The following is a 6,000-nucleotide window of genomic DNA, read 5'->3' on the forward strand; positions in this document are numbered from 1 at the left end:
AGCCACAAAATACCCTCCCTACCACTAACTGTGACCTTATCACTGTGCAAGCAAAGGGCTCGGAAAGGGATTCTATCATTGAATAGAACATACAAATCCCAGACCAGAGCCCAGGTTCTTCAAGACTGTTATGATGGCTCCATTCTCTCTGTCACATGGGTGTTAGGACAGCATTTAACATCTTACACTGTTGGTGAAATAAGATAATCCATAGGGCCCAAGACAGGAGTACATACTTGTGATCTGTTAGTCTTTTGTATTAATGTATGGTGTTAATTAACCTGTTATTTGATTGATTTCCTTTAATAAATATTTATGCACTTTAATTATGCCATTCATTTCCTCCCACCAGCCATTTACTGAGCTCCTAGTTTGTGCGGGTGCTACCTTGGACCTGGGAAATGTCAGGGCTGCCTGGGCAATAAACTTAAAGCTAGACAGGAAGAGCAGGACAAGGTGAGGTGCAGGAAGTGTCATCACAGAGATGTATGCAAAGGACTTCTGGGACCACAGCAATCAGGAAAGGATTTTAGAGAAAGTGGTTTCTGAACTCCATGCTAAAGGATCAGCAGCTTCAATAAATGGGCTCAGGCATTCCAGGTAACAAAACCAGCTTGTGAAAAGGTCTGCAGTTGTGAAAAACAGCAGCGGGAGCCAAGAGGACTTTAGTGTGGGTGTTGTTTGGCCATCCTGCCTGGCGTCTCCCCTGCATTCCTGCACTCGGGCTCAGCCTCGCACAAAACACACCGCTTCCTGCAGCTCAGTGCTATCGCAGTGCGGGCTGATCTGGTCAGCTCTTACTTGGGATGGAAGCAGCTCAGGTCACTGGGTGTCAGGTCAGCCAGGCCCAAGTTCTCTTCTGAGCGCCTGCCCCACTGCCAGCTGCTTGGTTCCCCGTCAAAGGCTCTATTTCCTGTTCCAGTTCCATAACTGGGCTTCGCCTTGTTCCTTCCCCTACATTGTACCTCTGAGTGACTTCTTGTCGCAAGTCCCTGATGACAACCATATGGCGGAAGCCCCCGCTTAGCACCTAGACATGTGTGCCCCTCTGTAACCTGTTTCTGTTACCTATCGGAAGTGCATTGCGAAGTCTGATTTGGTTCACCACAAGTTGGATTTCTAAACTCCATCTTGAATGTTTCTGATGAAAAATGCACCATGTTATACGGGAAGTTGCACCAAGCATAGGCTTTTGGGGACACCCAGACTCTTGGGATGCCATATGTTTTGGCACATTGAGCCCTTGTGCTGTCAATCCAGGCCTGCACGTGCCAATCCGCATTGTATGGCGTTTATCATTTCTTAGCGTTGCTCAGGAGCCTAGAACACCAGTCATATGCTACCAGCCACAACTTTTTAAAAAACAAACTTTGGAATAAAGTCACAAGAGGAAATGAAGACCATTTGGAAATCTGAGAACCCACATGTTCTCTATGCTTTGTTTTTTTTCCCCTAGGAAGAATTTCAAACTTTCAACCTGTTTTAACGCTAGCCCATCTGGCTGCTTTATTAATGAAAACTGTAGCATCTTCTAATGTTCTTGTGTGAAGCAACAGAACTTCCCCAAAAAAATCACAGAAAGAACTTTTGGATTTGGTGCACCATATTTCATCTTTTAAAAAAAAGATAAGTCCCAACTGGAGAGTGTTTTAGAGAGAGCATGTACATAGAAATATTCAGTGAGTCACGCCTGGTGTTGTAGGTCTATTCCGGTGCGTGGGGTTTCCAGAACAATTACATAAGTGTTAGCATAGCCAGGAACTTTTGACATTTGTGGCAGCTTAATAGAGTCCTTTTTATCATGGAAAATGTCTGAATTGTTGTTCCCTTAAATTTAAGAGGCATAAAACTGAACCAGCATAAGTTGATTTTAAAGCATTCCTATCAAGTAAGCTTTGTTGGAAAAAAATTGAAGAGTTTAATCTGAAGTGAAATACAGGTGATCAAGCTACAACACATATAACGATCTAATAGTCATCCGGCAAATTTCTCTGAGAGCATAAATTATGAGTTTTTTTCTTTACTCTATCATCCATCAAGATTTCCTTCACTATCTGAATGCCTGTAGCATATTGTTTACTTGAATAACCTTACAGATGAATTATTTCATGACATGATTTTGAAAACAAGTTACTGTAATATGCTACCATCTTGATTTTTATCTTTTGAAGAGATCATTGAAGAAATAATGTGATATTCCAAGTACCACTGATGTGTTGGTTGAAATATTTGGATTTTGTTTCTTCATTCCTTCTTTCTTTTGTTTTTTAGGATACACCATTTCCAAGGTATCTTCTAATATGAGAAACTAGAGAAAAACACGAGACCCTCAATTTGTCTTTCCCATCCAACAAGTAAGCCCCCAAATTGAGCCCAAATTGAGGGAGGGTAAAGTCACTGGTTCTTGGAGACTCTTGTTTGGTGACTTGCTCAGTTTTGTTCCCAGCTTATTTTGCTGTAGATAAGAGGTTGTAGTTATGGGTGTTACTCTATTTATTGGTTCAAAAGACATGGTGCAAAGGACAAACAGGAAGGGTATGCTGTGACTCATGTCTGCTGTGCCCTATGAGCTCCTTTTGAGAGGAAAACACAGTCCACTAAGTCCAGCTCTGCTTGCAAAGGCACTTTTGAATTCTTTCCACATGACCACAAGAACTTCAACACCTCTCCTCAGTAACAGACCTGATAACAGCACACCTTAGGAATCCCTGTAGAGAAGGTGTGGTCAGGCTGTGTGAACTTAGTGGGCTGTGGTCACATAGGTGATCGTGCAATTGAGATCACAAACCTAGTAAGTATCATTGTGACACATGGTCACGCTTATGGTATGCTTGTTGATATTGGAGTGCTACGTGCTGTCCAGGGCTATTTCCAGGAATGTGCTTGAACATGTACCCCTGGACTCTTTAGAAGGCAGATGAGAAGAGCAATTTGGTATTTCTGCCAAGTTTGCTAGATAATAAAGATGTATGTATGTATGTATTAGAGGAAGTGATATGTATGTCACGGAGTTGGGAAGGGGGCAGCCTTAGCAAGTTAGAAAATGCTGTCCAGAGCCAGAGTGCAGACTGGGGAGAACCAGGAAGGAAGCTAAGCCCCTGCCTGTGAGCCAGCCGTGGCATGGGCTGGGGACAGAAGAATAGCCCTGACCCCAGACCCCCATCCCCTCTGAGCAACCAGCTGATTCAGAGGAACTGTACTGTTTGATTGATTTTACAAGCCTAAAGCCTGTAGTCTCAGCAACTATTTAGAGGACAACAATATGCAATATAGTAACTATCGTGGATTTCCCACTGTCTTATCACTGCTTTGATTAGTTTTATTATTCTGTTTTCTTCTCTTTGAAATTAAATTTAAAAATAAAAATTCATTTGCCAGTTAAAAAAGAGAGCGAATGCTGTACAAACCATAACTAAATCAAAATACACCTTCTAGACCAACCCAAAGGAGATTAGAGAGCTGTCCTAATTTGTTTCCCTGGGGAGGAAAAAACTCTTCATCTTGTTTGTACTCTTGGCTTTCTGCATCCAGCAATCCCCAAGGCCAGGTAGGTCTACCTCTTCGTATTCTGGAGTCTGTCCTTCCTACATTCAGCCAGTGAGTTCAGTCCCTTACTGCTAGTCTCTGGGATCACTGCAATAGACCCCCTAATCGCTCCTTTCACTTTCGGTCTCCCCCCAACACTTCACCAAGAGGATCTTTTATGTTTTCTGTTGTTTCCCCATAGGAATTTACGGACTAAGAATCTATAGTTATTGGAAATATTCCTATCAGCTTTCAGAGTAAACCAGAAGACTCAGAAATGGATAGAAAGTGATGGGATAGGGGTGGTATTTATCGAGGAATCATTCAATAGTGTCACCATTACTCAGCCCCAAACAAACCATCTGTCACTTCTTAACTTGTCTACCCCTCACTAAATTGTCTGACCATTGTTCCAGCTTGGGCCACGCAGCTGTTTGTTGATGACTGAAGTGTTGAGAGTCATCATATATCCACATAACATGGATTATAAAGGGGCACTTTAGTGCAGCAGACGGTACACTTAGTCTCATTTCTTCCAGGGTCTTGAAAACTTTCTCTCTCCCTCAACGGACGCTGCAGTATTTGAAGGGAGAATTTTCCTGATAACCTTATTCATCTCTGAGTTACACACTTGTCCAGTGAAGATATTACAAGTGTTAATGAAATAACATATGCAAAGATGCTTGCCATAATGCTAGACATGTGACAGATGAATGTCAGCTCCATTCTGATTTGGTGGCTTTTAGCGAGAGGCATGAGAGAAATTTGCATGCTAGAGTCAGAAATTCAAACTAAAAGAAAGAATGAAAGAAGAACAGATCAATCTAACGTGAATCAAAGTCAATTATTAATATTTACCAGTGATGTAAAACATAACATGTTTAAGAATGCACAAGCAGGTCAAAGGGAGAAATAAGCCCATATATTTTCTACAACAGATTTAGATTATTTTCTAGCTGGAATCTGCACAGGCATGACATTAAATTGAAAGATATTTCTTCTCTAGTGAGAGTTGTTTTTTAGTTGTACCATGGGCGGGATGCATTTAGATGAAATCGGGGCGCATCATGGGTTGTTAGTTAGCACCTGAGAGGTTACTTATTTGGAAAACAAAGCGCAAAGCAAATCCAGGATGGGAGAGTCGAAAAGCTCCCAGATGCACAAATAGCCAAGCTGCCCGGGTTGAGGGGCCTCCCCAGTAACTTATCTGTTCTTCTGACACCCTTACGTATTTTTTGTTTGCCTAATCGATAAAAAAGTATTATAATAAATAATTCAGAGAAGTCAGTTTGGGAAAAAGAAATGCAAGAAATTATTGTCTTTATATTTCCTCTACATTTAAAATCATCACAAACAAAATTCTGGGTACTGCAGTTGACATATAATTCAGTTTTCTCTCTGATCCAATCAAAAGGGTGTTTGTTGTCCTGGGGACATCTGATAGCGGCTCGGATGCTCAACAGGAGGGCTTGATACCAGCCTCTGGTGCCAGCATCACAATCACTCCTTGGACTCATTTTTTCTCCTTCAAAATCCTGCGCACGCATCCCTGACTGTTCCCAGGAGAATGAGCTTAGCTCTCGGTGTGGAAATACCTGCTGTGCTGAATTCACAGCTCAGAGGAGAGGGCAGGGGAAAGGTAGACCTGGGAGCTGGCCAGTGTGAATTGTACCCCCCTCCCTGCCATGCCTGTCTTACACACAGCACCAACTGTGTCTTCCCTGCCAACAGGAAGCCACTGTGCCACAACGGGTTAGGGAAGGGAAGACTTGAGTTTTTTAGTGGAGGGACCCACTTTCCTGTATCGGAAAAAGCGCCATGGAGTGCAGTCTTTTCCCCTGTTCTTGACAAAGCGAGGCTGGATGCTTATCTGAATCTAGACCTTTCATTCAGATGCTCCTGACCAGAGTTTTTCTTTTTTGTTTGTTTGCATTAAAAAAATGTATATGATGATATTCATCACAGGGAATTTGTACCTGTACATGATATGTCTTGCTCTCCCCCAGTCTCCTTCCCTCTATCAACCCCTCTTCCTCTCCTTATTTACAAAAGCTTTGCTTTCTTTTCACTTCTTCTTCTTTTTTTCTTTTTTTTTTTTGTACCTGGAATCAAACTCATGACCTCCCACTCGCCAGACAGGTGCTTGGGTTCCTAAATCCTCAGCCCCACCTTTCAGTATCAAGAGAAGTGACACAGTAACAGAATGGTTAGAAATCATTTATCCTGGTCCTACAGAACTAAAGAAACTGCAAACTTATTCTCCAAACCTGAATTCCTAGCTTTCTCGTAGTTTATAAAGTGGACTCTTCAGTCTCTCCTCCTGGTCTGAAAGCTACTCTAGAGTTACCAACGTATTTGTTTGTTTGCTTACATATCTGTTACTCTCTGCCAGAATTCTGACTAAAATAGCTTCTCACATGCTTCGGCCTCCAACATGCTGGGCTAAAGGTCAGAGTTTGGGAGTGGGGGAAGGAG

Source organism: Cavia porcellus, unplaced genomic scaffold, assembly GCF_034190915.1.
Source record: "Cavia porcellus strain 051 isolate PalLab524CR breed Dunkin Hartley unplaced genomic scaffold, mCavPor4.1 scaffold_8, whole genome shotgun sequence".
Lineage (NCBI taxonomy): Eukaryota > Metazoa > Chordata > Mammalia > Rodentia > Caviidae > Cavia > Cavia porcellus.